Below are 14,734 nucleotides of genomic sequence, written 5' to 3' on the forward strand. Positions count from 1 at the left end.
ATCAGCTGACTACACACATTCAGATCATCCTGGACTTCTGGTTTCTGCAGCACAGTCTGCACTGCTTTTTACTACAATTCTCATGATTCGCCAATCTCTGTGCTGTGGTCACTACCACACAGCTTAATAGCAGAGCATACTACACATATTAATCAGCTACTGTAAAGCCTACAGCGGGGCCATGACGTCATGTATGAAGCCAGACTAAACTGTGCAAAATGATGCCAGAGAAAACCAGGCGCCCTGCGATGACATGGAATTGTGAAGACACAAAATGGGTGTGACAAGAACATTTCAGGACATGACAAAACCATTTTCTTTAGGACTACACAACTTCCAGCCAGTGTAAGAAGCAACTGAATCACTGTAAGATTAGAGATCTTCTAATCACAGTTTACTAGTTATATAACTTTTAAAGGTATTGTCCAGTGAAAAAAAACTTAGCCCATATCCACAAGATAGAGCATAAGTGTCTGATCGCGCTGGGGGGGGGGGGGGGGGGGGGGTTTGAGTGCCCAAGATATTGGCGAGCTTTACTCTGGCATCTCCAGTGCTTCCATACAAATGAATAGAGTATGTGCTGTCTGCAGCAACGACTTTTCTAAAATCAGGTTACTGGTAAATTAGTATCTATTAGACTGGAACAGTTTAAATGGAGTCTAGGAGTCATAGGACTGCTAAAAGGTTGCATTATTAAAAAGGCAACAGAAAATTACATTTGGCTTGTCAATAAAAGGGAAGAAAAAGGAAGAAACCAATGTGGTATTAAACATACCGTATATACTCGAGTATAAGCCGACCCGAGTATAAGCCGAGACCCCTAATTTCAACCCAAAATCCCAGGAAAAGTTATTGACTCGAGTATAAGCCTAGGGTGGGAAATACCTCATCCCCCCCGTCATCATCCAGACCCGTCATTAACATCCTCATCATCATCCCCTTGTCATCATCCCACACATCCCCCTTCATCATCCCCTTGTCATCATCCCACACATCCCCCCTTGTCATCATCCCACACATCCCCCCCTTCATCATCCCCTTATCATCCCACACATCCCCCCTTCATCATCCCCTTATCATCCCGCACATCCCCCCCTTCATCATCCCCTTATCATCCCACACATCCCCCCCTTCATCATCCCCTTGTAATCATCCCACACCCCCCCCCTTCATCATCCCCACCCCCCTTCATCATCCCCACACCCCCCCTTCATCATCCTCTTCTCATCATTCGCCCTCAGTGGTCTTCAACCTGCGGACCTCCAGAGGTTTCAAAACTACAACTCCCAGCAAGCCCGGGCAGCCATCGGCTGTCCGGGCTTGCTGGGAGTTGTAGTTTTGAAACCTCCGGAGGTCCGCAGGTTGAAGACCACTGCGGCCTTCATCATCATCCAGCCCCCTCTCACCCCCTTTAGTTCTGAGTACTCACCTCCGCTCGGCGCTGGTCCGGTCCTGCAGGGCTGTCCGGAGAGGAGGTGGTCCGGAGAGGAGGTGGTCCGGTGAGGAGGTGGTCCGGGCTGCTATCTTCACCGGGGGCGCCTCTTCTCCGCGCTTCCGGCCCGGAATAGAGGCGTTGCCTTGACAATGACGCAGAAGTACGTTGGCAATGAACGCACCTCTGCGTCGTTGTCACGGCAACGTGACTATTCTGAGGCCGGGCCCGAAGCGCTTAGAAGAGGCCTCCCCGGTGAAGATAGCAGCCCGGAACCAGTATCCCACCGGACCACCTCCTCACCGGACAGTCCTGCAGGACCGGACCAGCGCCGAGCGGAGGTGAGTACTCAGAACTAAAGGGGGTGAGAGGGGGCTGGATGATGTTGAAGGCCGCAGTGGTCTTCAACCTGCGGACCTCCGGAGGTTTCAAAACTACAACTCCCAGCAAGCCCGGACAGCCGATGGCTGCCCGGGCTTGCTGGGAGATGTAGTTTTGAAACCTCTGGAAGTCCGCAGGTTGAAGACCACTGCGGGTGGGGGAGTTCACTCGAGTATAAGCCGAGGGGGGTGTTTTCAGCACGAAAAATCGTGCTGAAAAACTCGGCTTATACTCGAGTATATACGGTAAGTGGCCAAAATAATAATAATAATAATAATAAAAAAAAAGATAGCATTTAGTAATCATAAAAAAGCTCCAAGGCAATGAAGGTAGGCAAATCTTTAATAATAGGTAGAAAGAGAGTACAGTTATAAGGGATTCTAAGGCACAAACAGAAGACAAAATAGCTCAGTCAGTGATAAATGGAGAAAAGGCATTCTTCAGACATATATAAAACGAAATTAAAACAAGGAATACTTAGCTTAGAAACAAAGGAAGGAAGATATGCAGAATATGATAAAGGACTAGCTGACTGCTTCAATGAATACTTCTGTGCAGTTTTTACAGAAGAAAATTAACCATCTAATACATGTGTATTTAGAGCAAGAAGTTCTAAAGTAAAGCTGTCTAAATTAAAGAAAAATAAGCCACAAGGACTAATGAGATACACCCAAAGTTACTAAAAGAGCATAGCAGTGTACTAGCAAAACCGTTAACAGATTTATTTAACCAATTACTGCTAACAGGTGTAGTCCCACAAGATAGAAAAGTAACAAAATGTTGTGCCCATTCACATTAAGGTAGTAGGAAGGAATCGGGCAATTATAGGCCAGTAAGCCTGACATCAATAGTGGTGAAATTATTGGAAACTATACTAAAGAATATCATTGTGCAACATCTAAAGATGAAAAACCACATGGGTTTATTTCAGGGAAATGTCAAACTTCATGTCCAACTTGACTGGGTAACTAAAATAATAGATCAAAGGAGGTACAGTAGACAAGGCATATCTAGATTTTAGTAAGGCTTTTGACATCGTCTCACTTATCAATAAACTGCAATCTTTGAGTTTGGATTCCAATAATGTTAAATGGATTTGGCAATGGTTGAGTGACAGACGAAAGAGGGTTGTAGTTAATGGAGTATATTCAGAGCAATTGCAGAAGGTCTCGATAGTAAAGTATTGGTCTTTTTTTTCTAAAGACACAAAGCTTTGTAACAGGGTTGATGTTCTTGAGAGCGATACACCAAATGACAAATGATTTAGCTAAACTAGAAAAATAATCAGAACTTAGGCAATTGATATTTAATATTGATAAGAGCAAGATAATGCACCCTGGGCGCAAGACAATGCCAACAGGGGGCATTTAAATGTCCATTTAGTTGCTGCTGGCAATCTAAAGGGTTAATAGCTGCACGTGGGGATCACTGCATGCCTTCTATTAGCAGTGGCCCCCCAGATACTAAAAATCTGCTGGGAGCCAGCTGGTATGGTGTGGGCTCAAATCTGAAGACCACGCCATAGTCCATAAAGATCCAATGATGTGTATACATATCATGGGTCCTTGAGGTGTTAAACATGTATGGGATAGGCATAAGGCTATCCTTCATATAATATAGGGCCAGGGACTATTAATAGCAGTATTGGGCAGACTAGATATGCCAAATGGTTCTTATCTGCCAATACTTTCCGGAGTGCATTGCAATATGAGTGCAGAGTAAAGTTTTAGAAACCTCAGGAGTTTAAAAACCGGAGAAGTTTAGTTTTTTTCTTTAGTTAAGTCACTTGTTATCCCAGAATAGTTATGAAGATGTCTGGGTTGGTGCAATGTAACACTTACTTGGCTGCTGTTTCAGTAGTACCCTTTAGAACTTGGGATGCTGTCCAATTTGGATGTGGATGTCTCGTTTATATGGTGACATTTCTAGATTACAGGCTTTAGTTTGTATGCTTAACTCTGAAGTGGTAAGACTATCCCAGCTAACAAATGCTGTAAGGCAGCCCTGTAAACAGCTAATTTTTTTCTCAATGTCCTTGAGTAGAAGGGCTATTTGGTCAATAATTCTTGGAGGATATGAGTAGTGGAACACAAATATTCAGATTTTTGCCTTTTTATACAGAATTCTTAATGTTGTCCTTTGTGACCTACTTCGTAATATGCAATGCATTCAAAAAGTTTTTAGACCCTTCACTTTTTTTTTTCATTTTTTTTTGCGATTCTATACCAATGAAAGAAAAACAGAGCTTCTCATTGGGTAGTATATCAAAGAAGTGTTGGAAGAAATGCACAGGGTGGTGAGGTAATTCACTTACCCTTTGCGGTTTTGTATTGGACACAACAGCTAGTTCGCCTGTGCTGCGTTATATGGTGCAGCCCCCCAGTGGTCGGATAAGGGTTGTTCCTCAGCTGAAGAAGCAATGGTCAGAAGGATACTCCGTATGTGGGAGTTGAAAAAAACGGATCCTACGGCACAACCGCTTTAGGAAAAGGTCAGCAAGAAGCCGACTACGAAGGATCAAATCCAATGAAACTTCTGAGACACAGACAGGATCCTCACATGGCTTCTCCCATCACATGGCTTCTGCCGTCCAGGGATGGGAGAAGCCTTGTGAGGATCCCGTCTGTGTCACAGAAATTTAATTGGATTTGATCCTTCGTAGTCTGCTTCTTGCTGTTCTTTTCCTGAAGTGGTTGCGCCGTAGGACCAGGTTTTTTCAACTCTCACTGACTATTTCATTTTGTTTTGTAATATTGCAGCCTCAATTTCCCATTATAACAAAATGAACACAGAATGTTAAGAGATCTTTGCTAACTTATTGAAAAGAAAAAGCAAATATTGCATTGACACAAATATTCAGACCCTTTACACAGTACTTTGTTGAAGTCCCTTTGTCAGAGATTACAGCCTCCATTATTTTTGGGTATGAAGTCCCAAGGTTTGAGTACCTGGATTCAGGGATTTTCTGTCGATCTTCTCTGCAGATTCTCTCAAGTTCAGAGTCAGGTTGGATGGGGGCAGTCAGTGGAAGCCATTTTCAGGTCTCTTCAGAGATATTCTATTAGGTTCAAGTCAGGACTCAGACAGGGCCACTCAAGGACATTCACGTGGTTGTCCCTAAGACACTCATATGTTGTCTTGGCTGCGGTTCTTGTCTTATTGGAAAGTGAACATTTGACCCAGAGCATCCTAGATCAGGTTTTCATTTAAAATAAAAATAATATTTATTTTTTCATTCAGCTTTTCCTCAACCCTGACCAGTCTCTCTGTCCCAGCCACTGAAAAACACCATGCTTCACTGTAGGGATGGTATTAAGCAGGTGATGAGCAGTGCCTGGTTTCATCTAGACATAGGGAAAGATTTATCAAAACTTGTACAGATGAAAAGTTGACTAGTTGATCATAGCAACTAATCAGATTGCTTCTTTATTTTTGAAAAGGCCTCTGATGGTTGCAATGATTGGTTGCTATGAGGAACTGGTCAACTTTTCCATTGCACAGGTATTGATCAACCTTCCCCGTAATGCTTAGAAACAAGGGAGAGGCTTATTTCTGGCCACTCTGTTAGGGTGCGTTCACACTACAGAATTCCCGCGGAATTCCACGAGTGGAACTCCGTGAGCGGAATTCCGTGGTGTGAACTTAACATTAGTGTGAATGGGTCTGCGAGAGACCCATTCACACTGCGGAATTTCAGCGGCGGACAATTCCGACGCTGAAATTGTTCCGCGCAAAGAAAGGACATGTTCATTCTTTGCGCGGATTCCGCAAGCACAGCATAGCAGTCAATGATGATGGCTCAGTGCCCCGCGGCCCTAGCGCCGAAGTAAACTCGGCGGCGGCCGCCAGGCGGAACCTCGGCTCGCAGAATTCAGCGAGCGGAGATTCCACAGTGCGAACGCACCCTTATAAAGACCAGGCTGAAGTTTCCTGGACGATTCTCCCATCTGCACACAGGAGCTCAGCCAGAGTGACCATATGCTTCTTGGTCATCTCTATTACCAAGGCCCTTCTTCCACAATCACTTACTTTGGTTGGGTGGCCAGCTCCAGAGAGAGTCCTGGTTGTTCCAAATATCTTCCATTTTAAAAATTATGGAGGTCACTGTGCTCTATCAGTTACCGTATTTATCGACGTATAACACGCACCTTTAAAACTTAAATTCAAGGCAAAAAGTCTGCCTGCGTGTTATACATATATATATATATATATAAAGTGGCTTTAAATCAGTTACCAGCGCGCGGCTCCCGCTTTGTTTTTTTTTAAATTTTCCTGCCCTCCCCCCCCCCTGCTTATTATTGTATTGTTTATTTTTTTATCTTCCTTACCTAGCCGCGCTCGGCAGGCCAGTTCCGGTGTCGGGTCTTGCCGGATCCGGTCAGAGAAGCAGGATGAGTGATGTCCTCTGCCGGTTGCACAGCGTCTGGGACGTCACTCATCATTCGCTGCAGCCGCCGCTGGTCAGTGTGGTCGCAGCAACCGCAGCCATTAGAATAGTCACAGCGGCAGCACCATTGAATGAGTGACGTCCCTGATTGTGCAGCTTCGCGGCGGCTGCAGCGAATGATGAGTGACGTCCCAGACGCTGTGCAACCGGCAGAGGACATCACTCATCCTGCTTCTCTGACCGCAGCCGGCAAGACCCGACACCGGACCTGGCCTGCCGAGCGCGGCTAGGTAAGGAAGATGGGGGGGGGGGGGGGGGAAAAAGCTAAATGTTAAGGGCCATAGCAAAGGGTTTAAATATGTATGTCCATGCACAATTTTAGATTTTTTTTTTTTTTTAATTTACAAAAATGTTAACAATTCTATTTTTACATTATCATAATAGGGTATGGAGTGCAGAATGATGAGGTAAAAAATATATAATTTTTTTCTTTTTAGCACAGGGCTGCAACAGAAAAAATATGAAAAGTGAAAGAATCTGAAAACTTTATGGGAAGATTTATCAAGTGGATTTTGCTTATATTTGGCGTAAAAAGGATAAGAACAAGCTTAGTTGTGTGTGGAATTTATCATGTACTTGTACTAGCAAAAATGAGTTTTCACCCAGTTCACCCTAGTGTACATTTTCCCCTCAATGAGGTGTGGTTTCTAATCTGCATGTATTTTAGGGAGATTTAGAATTTTGACATGTAGATGCATCGGCACTCCACCGTTGACCAGGCATAGTTTATACACTTTATAGTGCAAAACGTACGTTGGTGTACATAGTTGGTCTGGTTGCAGGTATCATACATGGCATGTATTCTTTAGTTTTCTGTCTCCAGTGTACTAGAGCTATTCCTATTTATGAGACTAGCGAGTTTATATTATTCACATTCTGGTGTCCAGCAGTCTCATAGTTCCAGCATTTGCTTGGCATTAATTTTTTACTGTGACCTTTTCACACAATATGTATTTGCACGGCATTCACCTGTATTTAACCATGATCTGTATGTACCCTGTGATGACCAACTTCTCTTCTGTGACTGTATCCTCTGTTTATGCCTTTTTTTTAAATGTTTTATGTATATTAATTACGGTAATAAAATTTTGTACTACTTTTTCATAAGTCTTAGTGACTGGTGTCCATTTTTTGGGGTCAACAGTTTATACAAACTCAAATCAAAGGTAACATTAGGAATTTTTTTTAGCAAAATTTATGAAGAAGTTTGCACATTTTAATACATTTTGGGGGGGAAAAAAAGTTAAATGTATAGTTAACAAAATGGTGCAACACCAAAGGTTTTGGATGTTAATCATTATAGTTTTAGGTGTTCTAACAAGGAGTTGCACTACAGGGCTGTTTTGCATTGATCATCTAAAGATACAGAAGTAATTCAGAAATTCAGTTTTTTGGACAGACATTTAAATAGACACTTTGCACAAACTCTGCAATAGAACAAGCAAATATGAGAAACTTTGTAATTTATCCTATTATACAAAAACACTTTTTCCTTCTTTCAGCAACCTTCTTCCCTCTTCCTCCTCTTCTGTGAGACTGTATTCCACTCTGAAAATCAGCTCAGCATTGTCCTGTGTCTATAAGCAAAGCTAATACTAGTCTATGTAAGTAGAGGATGAAGCCAGCTACTAGCTCTAAGAGAACTGCAAATTAGAGATGAAGCCTGCAGTGCAGAAAACTGCTGAAAAATACCACATACCATTTATATAATGGCAAGAAATATCCCTGCTTCTCATTTACACAGGGGAGTCACCTGAAATGACAGGTATGCTTTAAAACTAGATGAAGAGGATAGAAATGTAATTAATCAGGATTATTTTTGTCTTCTACCAGTTAGGATAAATTAGTAGCTTTGGATTTCTGAAAATGCAGTCATTGGTATAGTAGATGGACTTGATCTTGAGCAGTTCAGGTAGTGTTCCCTGGTATCAGCTTAGCTCCTGTTAAGGAATATGAAAAATTAATCAGGATTTTATGCCAAGCCAGACTACTTCCCAAAAGGAAAGTTTCTATCTGCAGATGGGTAGAAACTTTCCTTTTGGGGAGTAGTCTGGCTTGGCATAAAATCCCGATTAGCTTTTCATATTCCTTAACAGGGGCTAAGCTGATACCAGGGAACACTATCTGAATAAGGTGGTGTAATGAGCTGCTTTGCATATTCCCCTACCCAGAATGCCAGAGGAGTGCAAAATGGCCTTATGAAGCTCCGTCATACCAGGAGTGGTAATCTCTCCCTGAGATAAATACTCAGCCCCTTTATATATATATATATATATATATATATATATATATATATACATACATACATACACTTGTCCCTTACTGACTGAAATATCTGATCTTTCTGTGCTTAGGAGTTCAGTATTATTGAGTGACACTGCCCACTGGACTCCTACGGATAGACAGAACACGGATTTTAATCAATATGTTACAAACTATACTGAATCTTTCCCCACAAAGATATATATTAATTTGCTCAGCTCCTCTTGCTCTATAACATGATGTTGATAAAGTAGATAGCATTTTTATGGTGATAGGTGCCCTTTAAAGGGGTTGTCCAGTGGAAGAAACAACCTGTGTAAGTATAATAAAACAACTTACTAATATACTGTTATTAGCCATAGTGCACAGATCTCTTCATACCAGCTGTGCTCTCCCCCTTGAAACTGAGACATCATGCCACGCTCTAAATGCAGAGTTCTCACTTTTGCCCCCCTGTGTGTTTAGGACGAGACCACTGAAGTGAAGGGGAGAAGATTATATTACTGCAGCCACAGTAGTTTCAGTCAGGATAAGGCCAGTGATAGAAGGAAAATTATTCTGAGAAAACAGGAGGGGAAGAGGGAACAGGAGAGAACCCAGAGCCAATAGGGTGAGATCTGGGCACTATGGCTAATAACATTACATTTGGTAAGTTGCTTTATTATACTTTTTCACACCGTACACGGGATTGTTTCTGTCACCAGACAACTCCTTTAAAGACAAAACAAACATCACAGTAATGTTTGTTATATAATGTGCACAAATACCAGATTTGGCAACATGATGTGAATACCGATGACCATAACATCAAATATAACATTCTTGGTTCCAGGATTGTCATGACTAAGAAATATCAGACCAGGGAATACCTGAATAAACATTGTACAAAAAAAGAAAGACGGGGAGGTGGATGAGCTATTTAATTGTCAACCCTAATCCATAAACACACAGAGCTGGAGACTCTCTGGGTTTGCATATAAACTAAAGATGGACCTCATATTAGAATTGAAGTGATATGTAGGCCTTTAGGGTAAACTAAGGTGGGTGATATTACTCAAATGGCAGTAAAGATATTGTAATTATGGGTGACTTCAACACACTTAAGGGTTCACTGTAATATCCCTTGTGCACTTACATGAATGTAATAGATGCACATACAGGAGTATCTCTCAAACAGCTTGTAAAGTCACCAACCAGATGAGAGAATCTTCTAGATTAGTCATTTATAAATGGGAATTAGATGATATGGAAGACGTTTAGGTCTCAGTGAGCACCATTATTGATCATGGGACATAAAAACAGACTAAGCAATCCCATAGTACAACCAGTGTACTGGATTTTTAAAAGACTAATTTCAAGATAATGGAGTAGTATTTAAATAATAAATAAAAAAACAAAACGTGCTATAAAGTGGACACTATTAAAAAGGGCGATCTTAAGCCTAGGTTTCCACACAGCTTTTCTGCCTTTTTGGGGGAAACTGCCACTGCAGATTTTGAGCCAAAGTCAGAAGTGGATCCAGTAGAAAGGAGAAGTTTAAGTCTTTCCTTTACATCTCCCAACCCTACTGAATACACTTTGGCTAAATCTGTCAAGGAAAGGGATACAACTTTTTTCACATACATTAGTGAAAGGCAAAAGGAAAAAAACTGTGACATGCGCACTTTAAAATTTTTTTAATGTAGTAGTAGTTTTGAATCAGCTTCTGAGCTATGTGTCAGGACATGATGGGAATTGCAGTTAGTTACTAGCCACTACCCCCCCCCCCCCCCCCAGCATGCCCTGACACAGACTATTACTCTGCAGCTTTCCCAAACCAAAACTACATCTCCCAGAATGTTGTACTATAACTTAGGCTGCATTCACAATATGAATTTCTCCATTTAGGAACTTCCGTCAGAAGTTCCGTCACTACAGCTGCGAAACCCGGCCGTTACAAAAGCCCTGACGGCCGTGACTAAATTGCAGTGCAGCCTATGGGGTTTTGTAACTGCCTGTTTGCACCCGTATATGCCTGTAATTCGTTACGGGCGTTATACAGTGACGGGATAGCGTGGCGCAAAAATTACTGTGGTCATGATGTCAGCAGAGTGCTCTGTGTTCCATAAAGGAAAGAATTTCCTCTGTAAAATTCAGCAGCTAATAAGTACTGGAAGGATTAAGATTTTTTAATAGAAGCAATTTACAAATCTGTTTAACTTTCTGGCACCAGTTGATAAAAAAAACAAAAAAAAAAAAAAAGTTCTCCACCGGAGTACCCCTTTAACCCCTTAAGGACACATGACGTTCTCATACGTCTCCATTTCCGAGTTCTTAAGGACACATGACGTATGAGAACGTCATGTGTTTTACCGGCCCCCCGCAACCATCTGGAGCGGAGCCGGTGCCCGATATCGCCCAGGCCGATATCGTCCAGACCCCCCATGTCGGCGATGGCCGCAGATCGCTGGACAATTCAGTCCAGCGATCTGTGGCGGATTCCGGGTCAATCGGGTCTCCAGTGACCCGGAATTATTGGCTGATCGGGGCTGTCAGAGACGGCCCCGAACGGCCATAGCCAGCAGGGGTGAGGTGGCACTGGTGCCACCTCACGATCGCCCTGATTCGTCGGCCGGATTACCGGCCGACCAATCAGGGCGCCTGCTGCGGGTGTCAATCCCGCAACCCGCTCCGCCCCTCTTCCGGAGGACGTGAGCGGGTGCGGGACGTGCACCCCGGGAGCTGGGGACCCCGATCCCCGGCATCCCTGTTGGGATCGGGGCCCCAGGAGCAGCGGCGGCGGTGACGACGAGGGACTGACCTGATGCGGCTGGATCGTTGGAGGTGAGTGACAGCCTCCTGCTGTTGCTTAGCAACAGCTCCCAGCATGCAAAAAGGGCATGCTGGGAGCTGTAGTTATGCAACAGCAGGAGGCAGACCACCACAACTCCCAGCATTCCCTTATGGGCATTCTGGGACTTGTAGTTTTGCAACAGCTGGAGGCACATTCTTTCTATGGAAAAGTGTACCTTCAGCTGTTGTATAACTACAACTCCCAGCTTGCACAATCAGCTAAAGTGCATGCTGGGAGTTGTAGTGGTGCATCTGGTGGTTGCATAACTACAACTCCCAGCATGCCCGTTGGCTGTCGGTGACTGCTGAGAGTTGTAGGCACACTGCTGAAGGCACACTGAGTTAAGTAGCAAACCAGTGTGTCTCCAGCTTTTGCATAACTACAATCCCCAGCATCCCCAGCCAAAGTAGTATGCCTCCAGCTGTTGCATAACTACAAGACCCAGCATGCCCTTCCGCTGTCCGTACATGCTGGGGGTTGTAGCTTTTGCAACAGCTGAAGGCACACTGGTTGCAAAACACTGAGTTTGTTACCAAACTCGGTGTTTCACAACCAGTGTGCCTCCAGCTGTTGCAAAACTACAACTCCCAGCATGCACTGATAGACTGTACATGCTGGGAGTTGTAGTTTTGCAACAGCTGGATGTCCCCCCCCCCCCCAATGTGAACGTACAGGGTACACTCACATGGGCGGAGGTTTACAGTAAGTATCCGGCTGCAAGTTTGAGATGCGTCAAATTTTCTGCCGCAGCTCAAACTGCCAGCGAGAAACTACTGTGAACCCCCGCCCGTGTGACTGTACCCTAAAAACACTACACTACACTAACACAAAATAAAATAAAAAGTAAAAAACACTACATATACACATACCCCTATACAACCCCCCTCTCCTCCCCAATAAAAATTAAAAACGTCTGGTACGCCACTGTTTCCAAAACGGAGCCTCCAGCTGTTGCAAAACAACTACTCCCAATATTGCCAGATAGCCGTTGACTGTCTAGGCATGCTGGGAGTTTAACAACAGCTGGAGGCACCCTGTTTGGGAATCACTGGCGTAGAATACCCCTATGTCCACCCCTATGCAAGTCCCTAATTTAGGCCTCAAATGCGCATGGCGCTCTCACTTTGGAGCCCTGTCGTATTTCAAGGCAACAGTTTAGGGCCACATATGGGGTATCGCCGTACTCGGGAGAAATTGCCTAACAAATTTTGGGGGGTATTTTCTGCTATTACCCTTTTTAAAATTGTAAAAATTTTGGGAAACCAAGCATTTTAGGTAAAAAAAATATATATTTTTTTACATATGCAAAAGTCGTGAAACACCTGTAGGGTATTAAGGTTCACATTACCCCTTGTTACGTTCCCCGAGGGGTCTAGTTTCCAAAATGGTATGCCATGTGTTTTTTTTTTGCTGTTCTGGCACCATAGGGGCTTCCTAAATGCGGCATGCCCCCAGAGCAAAATTTGCTTTCAAAAAGCCAAATGTGACTCCTTCTCTTCTGAGACCTGTAGTGCGCCAGCAGAGCACTTTTCACCCCCATATGGGGTGTTTTCTGAATCGGGAGAAATTGGGCTTCAAATTTTGGGGGGTATTTTCTGCTATTACCCTTTTTAAAAATGTAAAATTTTTGGGAAACCAAGCATTTTAGGTAAAAAATATATATATATATTTTTTTTACATATGCAAAAGTCGTGAATCACCTGTGGGGTATTAAGGTTCACTTTACCCCTTGTTACGTTCCCTGAGGGGTCTAGTTTCCAAAATGGTATGCCATGTGTTTTTTTTGCTGTCCTGGCACCATAGGGGCTTCCTAAATGTGGCATGCCCCCCAAAAACCATTTGTCGCTCCTTCCCTTCTGAGCCCTCTTCTGCGCCCGCTGAACAATTAACATAGACATATGAGGTATGTGCTTACTCGAGAAAAATTGGGTTTCAAATACAAGTAAAAATTTTCTCCTTTTTACCCCTTGCAAAAATTCTAAAATTGGGTCTACAAGAACATGCGAGTGTAAAAAATGAAGATTTTGAATTTTCTCCTTCACTTTGCTGCTATTCCTGTGAAACACCTAAAGGGTTAATACACTTACTGAATGTCATTTTAAATACTTTGGGGGGTGTAGTTTTTATAATGGGGTCTTTTATGGGGTATTTCTAATATGAAGACCCTTCAAATCCATTTCAAAACTGAACTGGTCTCTGAAAAATAGTGAGTTTGAAAATTTTGTGAAAAATTTCAAAATTGCTGCTGAATTTTGAAGCCCTCTGGTGTCTTCCAAAAGTAAAAACTCATAAATTTTATGATGCAAACATAAAGTAGACATATTGTATATGTGAACCCCAAAAAAATATATTTTGAATATCCATTTTCCTTACCAGCAGAGAGCTTCAAAGTTAGAAAAATGCTAAATTTTCATTTTTTTCATCAAATTTTGGGATTTTTCACCAAGAAAGGATGCAAGTTACCATAAAATTTTACCACTAAGTTAAAGTAGAACATGTCACGAAAAAACAATCTCGGAATCAGAATGATAACTAAAAGCATTCCAGAGTTATTAATGTTTAAAGTGACAGTGGTCAGAATTGCAAAAAACGCTCCGGTCCTTAAGGTGTCAAATGGCCTGGTCCTTAAGGGGTTAATACCCCTTTTTTTTCTCATTATGTCTCTCATAGTTGGGGTATACCTATAATGAAAATTACAGGCCTCATCTTTTTAGGTGGGAGAACTTGCACAATTGGTTGCTAACTAAATACTTTTTTGCCCCACTGTAGGATGCCCGTGGGGGTGGGGAGATGGGATTCACATTGGGGGGGGGGGGGGGTTAGGTCATTGCTACGGGATAATCACTAACCCCTACAGGTTCCCCTATTCCCTGGCTCTGTGATTGCTTAAGGCTGTTAGCAACAGAGCCATTAGCAACAGAGCACAGATTTCATGGATCAATGTAATGCACTAGCATTACATTGATCTATGTAAGCCATGATAGGTCACTAGTGAGGCCAAAAAGTGTGTCTAAAAAAAGTTTTTAAAAATATCAAAAAATCCCTCCCCTAATTTGAACAACCCCCTTTTCTAATTTTTTTAATAAAACACTGTACAAACAAGACAAAATACATACATTTGGTATCACCTGCGCGCAATTGTCCGAACTATTAAATTATTATGTATCTGATCCTGCACAGTGAACAATGTAAACGCTAAAAAAAATTCAAGCGCCAAGATTGCAGATTTTTGGTTACATTACATCACCCAAAAAATAAAATAAAAAAAAGGTAAAAAGTGATCAAAAAGCCAAAACTACACTAGTGGTACTGGAAAAAAAAACAAAAACTACAGCTTATGGTGCAAAAACAAACAAACCCTATCACAGCTCCTTAGGTG

General features: G+C 42.6%; 1 protein-coding gene across 4 annotated transcripts in view; it reads right to left on the bottom strand.

Moving 5' to 3' along the window:
* NFATC3 (nuclear factor of activated T cells 3) overlaps positions 1-14,734 on the bottom strand; it is a 149,652-nt gene that overhangs the window by 3,787 nt on the left and 131,131 nt on the right. The window lies entirely within an intron of this gene.

The sequence above is a fragment of the Hyla sarda genome, chromosome 6 (assembly GCF_029499605.1).
Source record: "Hyla sarda isolate aHylSar1 chromosome 6, aHylSar1.hap1, whole genome shotgun sequence".
NCBI classification, from domain to species: Eukaryota; Metazoa; Chordata; class Amphibia; order Anura; family Hylidae; genus Hyla; species Hyla sarda.